At 42.3% G+C, this 14581-nt stretch overlaps 1 protein-coding gene across 2 annotated transcripts in view; it reads left to right on the top strand.

The window, feature by feature from the left end:
• The first annotated feature begins 602 nt into the window (after nt 1-602).
• The window catches only part of kcnd1 (potassium voltage-gated channel, Shal-related subfamily, member 1), a 69429-nt gene continuing 55450 nt past the window's right edge, over nt 603-14581 (top strand). Inside the window, exon 1 of one of the 2 annotated variants that reach the window (XM_087781258.1) lies at nt 603-673. The gene's annotated coding sequence lies outside the window, so the exon portion shown is untranslated. Of the gene's footprint in view, nt 674-13957; nt 14281-14581 lie in introns of those variants that run through there. The other variant, XM_087781257.1, reaches the window with a different exon arrangement.

The following is a 14581-nucleotide window of genomic DNA, read 5'->3' as shown; positions in this document are numbered from 1 at the left end:
ACATTAGTCCAGTTAAGGGCCAATGAATAATAGAAATAAATACCAAATAAAATTGATATTTTATATGTGATGTTTGATCTCATAAGGGCCACATTAATCCAGTTAAGGGCCAACGAATTATAGAAATAAATACGAATTAAAATTATTCTCTATGTGATATTTGACCTCATAAGGGCCACATTAATCCCAAAAAATACACATCTACATTGCCCATGTCAGATCTAGAGGTACAATAATGTGTACATTTATTTTAAAATATTCAGTTTTACCATCATGTCCTAAATTGTAATTTGTGCAGTGAATAAAGTGTGAATTATATAAAAATGAGTGGGAACTATAACACTAACCTGCTTGAGATCTTGGCTCCTGATATGGTTTGAGCGAGGATCTGCTTTCTTCAATGTCTACTACGAGCCAGAACATGTTTTAATGATTGAACTAATCATCTTGAATGTCAGATGCTTCTTCTGTGAGGAACTTTCCACGTCCTTCATAAAACATGACTTTGACATGTATTTAGTTTTGAAATCGTCCCTTTAATTGTGTTTCAGGACGAGGACGTTTGTCTGGTGGCGTCGACTCTCCGCTCGCTCCTGTCAGCGTAACCTCCGCCTGATACTTACCTCACAGCGACACCTGAACTCACCGCAGGAGGAGGGAAAACGACGACAAAGTGAGTTTTAAATAAAAGATTTGAGGGATTTAGTTTTCTCCTGCCGTGACTGACGAGCACCTGATGGAGTTGACCCGAAAGCCTGAAAACAAATGTGTTTGAGGTATTCCTTGTGTTATCTCAGGGTCAATGGACCCGAAGGCCTGAAAACAAATGTGTTTGAGGTATTCCTTGCGTTATCTCTGGGTCAAGTTGACCCAAAAGCCTGAAAACAAATGTGTTTGAGGTATTCCTCGTGTTATCTCTGGGTCAAGTTGACCTGAAGGCCTGAAAACAAATTTGTTTGAGGTATCCCTTGTGTTATCTCAAGGTCAAGGTGACCGGAAGGCCAGAAAACAAATATTTTTGAGGTATTCATTGTGTTATCTCAGGGTCAAGGTGACCCGAAGGCCTGAAAACAAATATTTTTGAGGTATCCCTTGTGTTGTCTCTGAAAACAACATAAGGTATGTTGAAAACAAATGTGTTTGAGATATCCCTTAACACAAGGGTTAATCAAACTCACACAGAAAACACATTAAATGCATACAACAACAAAACGATGTCAGTAGTTAGCAAGTTTAAAAAAAAATCCTTGTCTTTTTCATTTTGTGTGTGAATTATTATCTTTTTTTTCATATTGTCATTATTTGGTGTTCTGTGCAGAATCTTATAAAAATGGATTTAATAGAATATTCAGACCACATTGGGTAAAGTTTAGAAATACTATTAGAAAAAAAGGATCTTAAAATAGTAGGAAATAAGGTCATAGAATACAGTAAATATTTGGGGGAAAGAAGAATTAATAATAGTCTTAATAACCCCAGAAAAATGTTGTATAATTATGATTAAATTTGGTTTTAATCTAATATTCTAACATCAAATCTACTTCCTGGATCAATCAGAGAGTTATCCCCCTTTCCTACCTTATTTAGACTCAACGTAATGTACGTGTCAGTGGATTTATGATGAACGTATGATGAACGTATGATGCGTGTGTGTGTGTGTGTGTGTGTGTGTGTGTGTGTGTGTGTGCGTCTGAATACAGATGAGGTTCTAAGTTTACCTGTGGGACCGCGAGGACAACCGGGGACGACGGGAAACGGTCCCGAGAGTCCGTCGCTCTCACAAACCTGATTAACCATTGATTTATTTGTGTGTGTGAGTAACATGTTCGTACCATCACGTATAAACCCCACCTCTTCCGACACCAAAAGTAGTTTTTGAACCGGTTAAATTATGTTTTAAATGTTTATTTTCACTCGAGAAATGAAAGTATCAACGCTGGACGAGTTGAAATTGACAATGACTCGTAGACTCGCGTGAGAACGTGACCTCGTTTCCCCTCCATGGTGTGAGAGCAGAGGGATGAGGCCGGAGAGAAAAAAGCTTTTTGTGGAGCTATTGATCGTAAAAGGAGACACACTTTGAGTGTGTGAGTCTGTGTGTGTGTGTGTGTGTGTGTCCTCATCAATAATGCAAATGGGTCTCCAGCAGCCGAAGGAAGTAAAGGACAGGAAAGTAAAAAAAAAAAGGTAAAAAAAACTGTATGAATCCTTGGAAGGATTGAAAAAGGAGACTCACGGACGCAGATATTCCCCTGCGCCAGAGTGTGCGGGGTTCATGTGTGTGCGTCTATATATAGTCGCTACTTTCTAGACAAATACGATCCCGGTTGAGTTCACCTGGAGACCAGACTGAGGGAAAAGTCAAATTAAAGTGCGGTCGGAATGACCCGTCGTTCAGGAGGAAGATGTTTGAGAACAGAAGGTTCAACATGACCATCATTCTATTCTCAGTCCGAACCAGAAGAAGAAGCGAGACATGACTGCATACCTCTGCCAAGGATCTCACATCACTCTAGCAGGACATGGAAAATAAACAAATCCATAAAATCACTTCCATGTTTTAGGATTTATGTTTTTCTTTGTATCGTTCTGTTTCTATTGGTGTCTGTCTTTGTGCCTTTTTCCCTGTGTGTGTGCCTCTAGGTTTTTGTCTCTTTGTGTATCACTGTGTGTCTCTCTCTGTTTGTAATGATGTGTATGTCTCTGTCTCTGTGTATCACTGTGTGTGTCTGTCAGTGTTTATCACTGTGTATTTGTGTCCGTCTGTGTTTACCACTGTGTGTCTGTGTCTGTGTGTATCACTGTGTGTGTCTGTCTGTGTGTATCACTGTGTGTCTCCGTCTGTGTTTACCACTGTGTGTCTGTGTGTGTCCTCGTGTGTGTGTGTGTGTGTGTGTACATGACAATGTTGTGTATACCAAGGGTGTGTGTGAAGCGTCAGTGCAGTAGAACTGTGGTAGTAGTGCTCGTAGCTAGTGCATGTTGCATGCCACTTCTGCTTGCTTCCTTCTGCTTTCAGCTACGGCCACCGGCTAGCCTCTGTCCGGGGTGAAAAGAGGAGCAGAATGTGTAAGTCTCCTCCTGCCGGTACATAGCCTCTCCACCACCAAGACTCCTACAGTGCCTCCTCGCGGCCACACACGGAAACTGGGTATCTCGCGGTCCCAGGCTAAACTGTAGGAGATCTCGGAGCAGCAGTGGGCCCTAGAGAGAAGGCGTGCAGGCCCACCGGTGTGTGGACACGCCCTGGCGCCTCTCAACCACTGCCCCAGCCTATGGGTAAATAGCATGGGCAGATGGGGCTCATAGCCATGGTAGGCAACCCATCTAGGAGAAGGACACTTCGACCAAAAACCTGTGGAGATAACCCGCATCAGGCAGTCACCAACAGACCGGTGTTCTGGCAGCTTTCTGCAACTCTCTCCCACTGAAGGTCGTCGTGCTTCGCACGCCACTGGAGAATGTAGGGGGGAACCAAGACAGTGAGGGCAGAGAATGCGCGCCACTGCCCCTCACTATAATCTATTCTCTTGCGCAGGCTTGCTCCAAATACCCCATTGTTCTGTTCCACTTAACCCGGGCAGCCTGCCGCAGCTGCCGGGTCACCCCTTTACGCGGTCGAAAATATAAGCATAAGAAAACCCGCATCAATCTCACCATTGCAACCTGGAACGTCCGCACTCTTTTGGATGTGGGTGATGACTCCTATCGTCCCCGAAGAAGAACAGCGCTGGTTGCACACAAGCTGCAGAGATACAACATCGATATCGCAGCTCTTAGCGAAACCCGTTTCCATGGCGAGGATTCCATAACAGAGGTAGGAGAAGGCTACACCTTCTTCTGGAGGGGGCTTCCAGAAAGCTCCCGCCGCCTCCATGGTGTAGGTTTTGCTGTGCGCTCAAGCCTGCTTCAGAGAATTCCTGAATCCCCGACCGGCATCAGTGAAAGACTGATGACCTGGCGGATTCCACTCACCAACAACCGTCATGCCACTCTCATCAGTGCATACGCCCCAACACTGGATGCTGACCCTGAGTGCAAGGAACTATTCTATGCCTCCCTGCACTCCGCCATAAATAAAACCCCCCATACCGACAAGCTCATTCTCCTTGGGGATTTTAATGCGAGAGTGGGCTCTGACGGTGTGCTCTGGAAGGATGTGCTTGGGCAGCACGGTGTTGGTAAGCTCAATGAGAATGGTCTTCGCCTCCTCACTCTCTGCTCCGAGTATCGGCTGGTCATCACCAACACCTTGTTCCAAATGAACAACAAATTCAAGACCTCCTGGCAGCACTAAACACTGGCACCTCCTTGATTATATCATCGTCCGCCAAGCTGACAGGAAGGAGGTGCGAGTCACCAGAGCCATGCGTGGAGCTGACTGTTGGACTGACCACCGCTTGATCAGAACCAAACTCACCCTGGAACTCTGTCCTCCACTGAGGAAAACACCACCCTGTAAGAAGCTCAATTGCGATGCACTGAAGTCCCCGAACTCAGTCAACCAGCTCAGGGAACAGATTGCTTTACAGCTGTCCATCTCCCTGAAACACCAGTCGTTCCTGACATCAACTCTACCTGGAGCACTCTGCGCACTGCTATCTACCAGGCGGCAGTAGAGTCTGTAGGATACACCAGACGGCGACACAAAGACTGGTTTGATAATAGCGCACCAGGTATCCACAACCTACTTCAGGCAAAGCACAAGGCCCTTGCAGCTCACCTTTCCAACCCCAAATCCACCTCGCTGAAGGCCCACTTCACCAACATTTGGGCAGAAACCCAGCGCATCCTCAGAGCCATGGAGAATGACTGGTGGACAAAGAAAGCACATGAGATCCAGCATCACGCAGACACTAACAACTCCCACGCTTTCTAAGACGCCATCAAGGTCATCTATGGCCCACAGAGGAAAAACATATCTCCGGTCAGATCAGAAGATGGTACCATGACAAACAACAGATCCTGGACAGATGGGCTGAGCACTTCAACACCCTGCTGAACACCTCATATCCAACCAGGATGGACACACTTGCTGACCTCCCATGCCTCCCAACCGTCACAGATCTGGATTCCTCCCCCAGCTTTGCTGAAGTACGAAAAGCCATCGCTGGCCTGAAGAACAATAAGAGTCCGGGGCTTGATGGAATCCCGGCAGAAATACTGAAGCATGGCGGATACCTGCTCACCCGCAGACTACACCAACTGATCAGTACCATCTGGTCATCTGAAGTCATCCCGCAAGATTGGAAGGATGCCAACATCATCACAATCTTTAAGCGCAAAGGTGACAAAGCAGACTGCGGTAATAGCAGTGGCATTTCCCTCCTATCGGTTGCCGGAAAGGTGCTAGCACGGGTGATGCTCCTTCGACTAGCATCTCATGCTACTGATAACATCCTGCCCGAATCCCAGTGTGGTTTTAGGCAACAGCGCAGCACCACTGACATGATCTTTGTTGCTAGACAGGTACAGGAAAAATGCAGAGAACACTGCAAGGACCTGTACCTAGCTTTCATTGATCTGTCCAAGGCCTTCGACACAGTAAACCGGGAACTGCTGTGGGATGTGCTGGGGAAGCTGGGGGTTCCACCAAAGTTCAGGAACATCTTGCGGCAGTTCCATGATGGAATGCAAGCCTGTGTGAGTGTTGGTGGCCAGCAGTCTCCCTTCTTCAGTGTGGATGTAGGGGTCAAGCAAGGGTGTGTCCTAGCCCCTGCCATCTTCAAAATTTTCCTCTCCACCGTCACCATCCTCTCTCACAAACTCCTGGACCCAGCAGATGGGGTACAGATACAGTACAGACTGGATGGCAACCTCTTCAATATTCGGCGCCTTCAAGCCTTCACCAAAACCACCAACCAACACATCTTAGAGCTACAGTATGCAAATGACTGTGCTCTCCTTGCCCACTCACCAGAATCCCTACAGCGTGCGTTAAACGTGGTCGCATCCATCTACAGCGCCATTGGTCTCCAAATCAACATCAGGAAAACACAGATAGTTGTCCAGGAGTTCACCCACCAAACACATGTGCGTACCTTCACCCTCGATGGTCATCCCCTTGCCATCGTCCCACACTTCACCTACCTAGGCAGCATTCTGTCCCCCTCCTGCAACATTGATGATGACATCCAGGTCCGAGTCGGTCTGGCCTCCGCTGCCTTTGGCAGGCTCAGCTCCAGGGTATTCCACAACAGGAACCTCACCAGCTCCACCAAAGCAGCTGTGTACAAGGCGGTCTGCCTCTCTACACTGCTGTACGGGTCGGAAACCTGGCCCCCTTACCAGAGGCACATAAAAAACACTAGAGGCCTTCCACATCCGCTGCCTTCAAAGGATCCTGGGTGTGTCCTGGGAAGACAGGGTGCCACATGCTGATATTCTTGAACGGACCAACACACCTACCATCGCCGTGCTCCTTGCAAAGAAACACCTGCGCTGGGTTGGGCAGGTGATCCGTATGCCTGCCCACCGCCTGCCCAGGCAAATCCTCTACGGCCAACTTCTGGATGGCCAGAGATCTGCTGGTGGTCCAAAAAAGCGCTTCAAGGACCATCTTAAAACCCTCTTGAAGCAGTGCAAAATTTCACCTGCAGCACTAGAGTCCCTGGTTGCTGATCGCTATACCTGGAGTTCCTCCTGCCACCAGGGAACTGCTCACCTTCAGGAGCAAGCCACAGAGAGGAGGATACGGCGACGTGCACTGAGGCATCAGCCTGCTACAGGGCCCACACCCTCCAGTGCCACGTACCTCTGTCCCTCCTGTGGCAAAACATGCGGATCCCGCATCGGCCTGCACAGCCACATGGCTATGCACCGCCGCAACACACCCCAATAAATGTCTATTCATTAAAATTGGAGCAACGTCATCATCGTTATCGATGGACTGCCATAAGTATCACTGTGTGTGTCTGTCTGTGTTTACCGCTGTGTGTCTGTGTCTTTGTGTATCACTGTGTGTCTCTGTCTGCGAGTATTACGGTGTGTGTCCTTGTCTTTGTGTATCACTGCGTGTCTCTGTCTGTGTGTATCACCGTGTGTCTCTGTCTGTGTGTATCACTGTGTGTGTCCTTGTCCGTGAGTATCACTGTGTGTTTGTATGATTGTGTGTCTCTTTCTGTGTGTATCACTGTGTGTGTCTCTGTCTGTGTGTGTTACTGTGTTTCTCTGTCTGTGTGTATCACTGTGTGTGTCTCTGTCTGTGTGTGTTACTGTGTTTCTCTGTCTGTGTGTATCACTGTGTGTGTCTCTGTCTGTGTGTTTCACTGTGTGTGTCTTTGTTCGTGAGTATCACTGTGTGTGTGTATGACTGTGTGCCTCTTTCTGTGTGTATCACTGTGTGTGTCTCTACCTGTGTGAAGCACTCTGTGTCTCTTTTTGTGTGTATCACAATGTGTGTCTACCTGTGTGTATCACTGTCTCTGTCTTTGTATATCTATGTGTGTGTTTCTGTCTGTGTTTATCTATGTGTGTGTGTTTATGTCTGTGTATATCTATGTGTGTGTCTCTGTCTGTGTATATCTATGTGTATCTCTGTATCTATTTGTCTATATCTATGTGTGTGTCTCTGTCTGTGTATATCTATGTGTATCTCTCTGTCTCTGTTTGTCTATATCTATGTGTGTGTCTTTCTATGTGCATATCTATGTGTGTGTCTTTCTATGTGCATATCTATGTGTATCTCTCTGTCTCTGTTTGTCTATATCTATGTGTATGTCTTTCTATGTGCATATCTATGTGTGTGTCTCTGTTTGTTTCTATGTGCATGTCTTTGTTTGGTGTGTCTCAATTTGTTTTTTTTATCTCTGTGTGTGTCTCCCTGTCTTTTTATAACTACATTATGTGTGTACCATAATGTGTGTCTCTGTCTGTGTGTTTCACTGTGTGTGTCTCTGTCAGTGTGTATCTGTCAATATGTATTACTGTGTGTCTCTGTCTGTGTATATCTATGTGTATCTCTCTGTCTCTATTTGTCTATATCTATGTGTGTCTCTCTGTCTCTATTTGTGTATATCTATGTGTATCTCTCTGTCTCTATTTGTCTATATCTATGTGTATCTCTCTGTCTCTATTTGTGTATATCTATGTGTATCTCTCTGTCTCTGTTTGTGTATATCTATGTGTATCTCTCTGTCTCTATTTGTGTATATCTATGTGTATCTCTCTGTCTCTATTTGTGTATATCTATGTGTATCTCTCTGTCTCTATTTGTGTATATCTATGTGTATCTCTCTGTCTCTGTTTGTGTATATCTATGTGTATCTCTCTGTCTCTATTTGTGTATATCTATGTGTATCTCTCTGTCTCTATTTGTGTATATCTATGTGTATCTCTCTGTCTCTATTTGTGTATATCTATGTGTATCTCTCTGTCTCTATTTGTGTATATCTATGTGTCTCTCTCTGTCTCTATTTGTGTATATCTATGTGTATCTCTCTGTCTCTATTTGTGTATATCTATGTGTATCTCTCTGTCTCTGTTTGTGTATATCTATGTGTATCTCTCTGTCTCTATTTGTGTATATCTATGTGTATCTCTCTGTCTCTATTTGTGTATATCTATGTGTATCTCTCTGTCTCTATTTGTGTATATCTATGTGTATCTCTCTGTCTCTATTTGTGTATATCTATGTGTATCTCTCTGTCTCTGTTTGTGTATATCTATGTGTATCTCTCTGTCTCTGTTTGTGTATATCTATGTGTATCTCTCTGTCTCTGTTTGTGTATATCTATGTGTTTCTCCCTGTCATTGTATATCTATGTGTGTATCACTGTGTTTTTGTCTAAGAGTGTGTCTCTCTGTCTCTGTATGTGTGTCTTTCTTGGATAGACTCCAGCCACAGTGAGATGAATGAACGATATAATAAGTGATGAATCAGCAGTTTTATTTAAATCTGTTACTCTGATAAAAGACCTTCAGTTGTTGCTGTACCTTATGGGACCTTGTTAAAAGAGTGACACGAGTCTCTCACTAGACTGTCATCACTTTCTTCCTCCTCGACGTTCTATGCAACGCTTTGGTTAATTTAAGACCACCAGCTTAAAGTCTTATTTGATATTTAATGAGATAAGAAATCAGGTTCGCTCCGGAACATAAGTTAAGATCATTCCTGAGGAACGACAACTCATAACGTCGGCCTGCTCCGCCTCCAATAGTCTGGCCTGCAGCCTCCAGAGGAAAAATGTAATAAAATGTTGCGAGCGAGCTTTTGTTTAGACGACGACCACGTGTGTGGCCGACTTGACGAAGTCCAAATCGGGTCGTCACAGGAGGATCAGATTTGAGGGTCTGACTCTCGAGCAGCTTCGGTGTTTGTTTCATGTCCGATTCTTAAGAGTTCCATCAGTATCAATGATTCAGGAGGACGCCGCTTCTGCCAACGTTCTCTCGCCGGTGCCCGGGCACACCTGAGTGGCAGCCAGGTGCTCTCAGTGTCCGGAGGAGGCAGTTTTATTTACCAGAATCAAGTTGCTTTGAATAATGCATCGTGTATTCCGGAGTTTAATTTGTTCGCTGCCTAATTGTTGTCAGTCAGAAGCTAGTTTTTTTTTCGACTCAATGTGTGTCATCACTTTCTCTTTCTTGTGGACAAAAAATTGTTTAAGTGCTTCAATATTTTTACACTGGAACCTCAAACTAGCAAATACGATTAGGTGTGTATTTGCAAGAATCTGGTAATACGATACTTCTCACATACAATATATTGCAATATGTTGTGATACTGTAGTATTGTCGAGTACTTGACTCTGGTGTTGCAGAATTTACAGACCACATGACTCTTGATATAACTGTGTTTATTTGTTTTAAAACTAAAATATGTCCAAACATGAAAGCTTCTGGAGTGTGGTATCCTCTCGTCCTCAGTCATCGCCAGGATCTCAGAGGATTTCATTGTTCCTTTAGCAGCGGAGGATGTAATGACTGCTACCATCCAGAGGCCGGGAGGGTCATTGCATCACTAAAATGAACAAATCCTGTGAATATTAAACTTTTTCATCTTAGTTTTAAAAATTCTTTTTTTTTTAAATTATACACACTTTAAAAACACCTGTAAAAGAAGAGAAATAAAGATAGAATATGATTTGAAAGAAAAAAAAGATTGATACATAATCGTAAAAAAATAAAAATAATAATTTTTAAGTCAAAAGATATTTTCTCACAATATTCAAGTTTGTGTGTATATTTGTTGCTCAGGTTTCCGCAAGATCTCTGATCTCCAACCTTGGCTGGCGGGCCATTTGCAACACACTGGATTATTATTCAACGGACGAACGTTTTGATTTCCAAGTTCAATATGTGAGCACCCCAAGCTTTATGAAAAAACTTAATCTAGGACAAAATATGTGCATTTTTATTAAATGAACAAAAACCCAGAAATCATGACACAACAAGATATAAATCTAATTTTGATCAATGACATGCACACAAGTGTACTTGTGGCGTCCCTAGAGTTTAGACTAGTGTAATATAGATACGATAGATTAAAAATCTCTTCTTTTTTTTCATGATATTGTATTAATAGTCTAGATTTATTTTTTGTTTTTGAATATATACATGAATATATACTGCATATATATATATATATATTTTTGTGTTTCAGTCATTATTTTATCTTTGTTTTTTTATGTTTCAAAAAAATCGTTTTTATCTTCTTTTCTTTACAGTTAACATGCAATGTATTTTTTTTTTGTGTTGCAAGTAAACTTCCGGCCAGTCATTACGACCTCCACAGATAAATAAACACTCAAAATCATGCACCATCCCGGCGATGACTAAGGATGAGAGGATACAAAACAAATGAAAGCAGTTACGACTTTGTCAAGAGTCATCAGGCCTCTAGATGGCAGCAGTCATTAAGTCCTCTGCTGCTAAAGGAACAATGAAATCCTCTCATATCCTGGCGTTGACTGAGGACGAGAGGATGCCACATTCCAGAAGCTTTCATGTTTAGACACATTTTGTTTTCAAAACAAATAAACACAGTTACGTCAAGAGTCATGTGGTCTGTAAATTCTGCCACACCAGAGTCAAGTACTCGACAATACTACAAATATATCCTTGTTACTACAGTATCACAACATAATATAATATATTGTATGTGAGACGTATCGTATTGCTAGATTCTTGCCAATACACAACTTTATTCTCGACACTACACTTTTCTTTCCGTAGTAAAAAAAAGCAGAGATTAATTGATGAGTCAAAATAATGTGCGACTTGTCAAAGGGGTCCCCTGCCGCTTACCCCAGGTAGCTGGGATAGACAACCGCCTTCCTTTTTCTTTTTCTCAACAGATATAAACTATTGTCTGCAAGCGTTGAATTCCAGCATCATAAATGAATTATTGTGTTAATTAATAAACATGTGAGATAATAAGCGCAATTTTCTGCATCACTGACTTAACAAAAGACATTTCAATTTGCAGTCTCCACTTCGTGATGAGCTTTTTTAACTTTTGAACACAATGATCGATCGGACATTTGCTTGAAAACGAGTGGCTCTAAAAAAACAACTCTTGAGATATCTACTAGACTTTATTTCGTAGCCCCGTTTGTCCCCTAAAAACCGAGGAAAATTGAAAGTGGAAAAACTCTTCTGTTGCTGACGCTCTGTAATCACACACTCGTGTGCAATCAGATTTGACCCGTCGACTCCCACACGTGGCGTTTCTACCTCCAACAAGTGCGCACCAAACCGATTTTCCGGCTGATGACGACACCTGTTGAAGTGTCATTATCAGGCACTGATTTTGAAGGTTTATCTGAAAATTGATTTACAAAACCGCTTAAAGTGTATCCCGTTCGTATCTGGAGTGTCCCACGTGTGTGTGTGTCCGAGTGGCCGGGCTGATTGTGTTTCCTTCTTATTGACGAGTGAAGCCGACTATCACGTAACGCTCGGGCTGAGCTGTCAGATTATCCACTTCAGCTGTCAATGTTCGCGGCGTCCACTCGTGGAAACCTTTATGGTGAACTTTAGAGACGTTCAACCTGGTTTTGTACTTGAATCACTGTGAGTCATTCTGCAATATTTCTATTAACGCTGTGATGCAGAGGCAGACCTTTATAGGATGGGAACCTTTTATGAGGTAAATAAATAAATAAAAGGACATTCGAAAATAAGCTTAAACTTAATTTGATTGCATAGAATTGTATTATAATTCATTTCATTTTTATATTCTAAAAAACCTACATTTTATATATTTTACCATATCAAATAAAATGTATCAAATGCAAAACAAGTGTTATTATGCCCTCATTTTATTAATTTATTATTATTTTATATACATTTTACTTTAAAAATATTATATAAAAGCACTACGAAAAGTACAAAACAAAAACACATGAAAAGGAGAAATAAAATGGAAAAACAGGAGAAAAAAATGATGTTTAAAACAAAGATCTTTATGAAGATCATTAAGATCGGCCGTAAATAAATTGTGTAATATTCAATTTTATATACATTTATTTCAAATATATAATAGCACCTCAAGAAAAAAAGATATTCAAAGATCTTAAGGAAAATATGTGTAGGGTTGAACTAGTAATAACAACATTTCTAATTGGCCAGTTGTATAGTGTTATTTTAACTTCATGCGGGCCGCATAGATGGAGTCACTGGCCGAACCTTTCCAATGTCTGCTCTAATGGCTACATTTTAAAATGAATACATATATGAGCAAATATCATTTGATTTAAACCAAGTAAGTCAAACTTTTATCACACAAGGGGCCAAAATTCGTGGGACAAACAAAATGTATGTTTACCAAACAGGAAGTGTGATTTTGACATTATCTTTTCATTCTTTGAGGCTAAATTTATCGTAATTATATCTGTGTTTTTTTCTATTTGACCGAACCAATTCATATCTGTGTCTTATCTTATCTTAAACACTTGTACTTTATATAAATACTGTATTTATAGGACACCATATCATGATGGACAATAGCGGTCGGGATTGGCCAGAATCTAGCTTTACGATACGTATCACGATACAGGGGCAACGATACGATATGTTGCGAATGAGAATTCACAGACCACATGACTCTTTACGAAGTCGCAACTGCTTTCATTTGTTTTGAAACCAAAATATGCCCAAACATCAGCTTTAAAAGCCGCTGAAGTCGACTGTATCCTCTCGTCCTCAGTCGGGATCTCTCAGGATTTCATCGATCCTTTAGAAACGCTCGGATCTAACAGCCAGAATTTAATCATAAGTTAACGATTAAAAACGCTGTTAACCTTTTAATTGTTAAATAAAATCAAAGTAGTTTACTTTACACACGTTATTGAACTTTTAACACTTAAAAGAGCTATGATGACAAATAAAATACAATTAAAACAAAAAAAAATACAGTGCTTTTAAATATTGATACGTGTCTGTGGAAACAAATTACGATGTATCGTTGTATGTAATATTCTCGTCAAAAACTAAATTGATTTTAAAACAACCATCCAAAAACCATCTGGGCCATGAGTTCGACTATTGCGGCTTGACCGACGAATAAACATGTGTCAGCAAATATTATACAACAAAAGATAACCTTAAGTCATACTCTTAGCACAGGGGCCCAATCCTGCTCGGCAAATCATTTTTAAGTGGCCCACAGCCTTTACGTCACATAGTTGGATTTACTTTCTATACTAATTGTCGACTTTTATCAAAGGCGATCTGCAATGAGGAAATCAGATGAAAGATCGGAATGCAAACGTACGTATCATCGTACAATTATTTCACGTGTATTTGTAGAAAGCAACTATTTTTCATTAGTTTTTTTTCAAAGGTAATCGTGACATGTCACGGCCACGCTCACAAACCAAAACATGTCCAAACATGAACTTTACAATCTGCTGTATCCTCTCGTCCTCAGTCACGGGACTGGCATTGAACCTGGAGGTGGACTTGAGGAGCGACTGGAAACGTCTTAACGAGAGCGCCGGAGAGAAAAGAGAAGCCACAGAAATAGAGGTAGAGAAACAAGAGACAAGCAGGGGTGGGTTGAGCGAGGGAAGAAGGGAGAGGTGGAGCCAGAGAGTTGGAGTGTGTGCGCGAGAGAGAGAGATAGAAAGCGAGTGAGAAAGGAGGAGAAAGAGGAGGGATGACAGGAGATGTGGTTGTTGCCGCGGCAGCAGAGCAGGACGGATCCGAGCCCGTTAAAAAACAGCCACTTCTTTTTACTCTTTTTTTTTTTTTTTGACTACTCTCCATCCTCCCGTCCGTCCCGCTTTCACCTGGGAACTCTTTACCTTCATCATCACGCCATCATCACCACCAGCGGTAAGTAGGATGGAAACTGCTCCAGATAGAGCTGAGAATAGAACGAGGAGGGAGCGTGGAAAAAGAGGAGGATGACGGGACGGGAAGAGTTTGTAGAGAAAGAAGAAAAGTGGGAAGAAAAGTAGACGAAGGGGTGTAAAGAGAAATGCTCAAGTTGGGTAAAAGTTGGTCTTTTTGAGGGGTTGACGTAATTTCGGCGCCTCTAAATAAGTGATGAAGTTCCGTGTGTCGCCCCCATAAACGTCGTACGTACACAACATGTACACAACATGTACACAACGCACTGGCATTAATATGAATA

This window comes from Callionymus lyra, chromosome 19, assembly GCF_982586985.1.
Source record: "Callionymus lyra chromosome 19, fCalLyr1.hap1.1, whole genome shotgun sequence".
Classification (NCBI taxonomy): Eukaryota; Metazoa; Chordata; class Actinopteri; order Syngnathiformes; family Callionymidae; genus Callionymus; species Callionymus lyra.
This window is presented reverse-complemented; position numbering and strand designations above follow the sequence as displayed.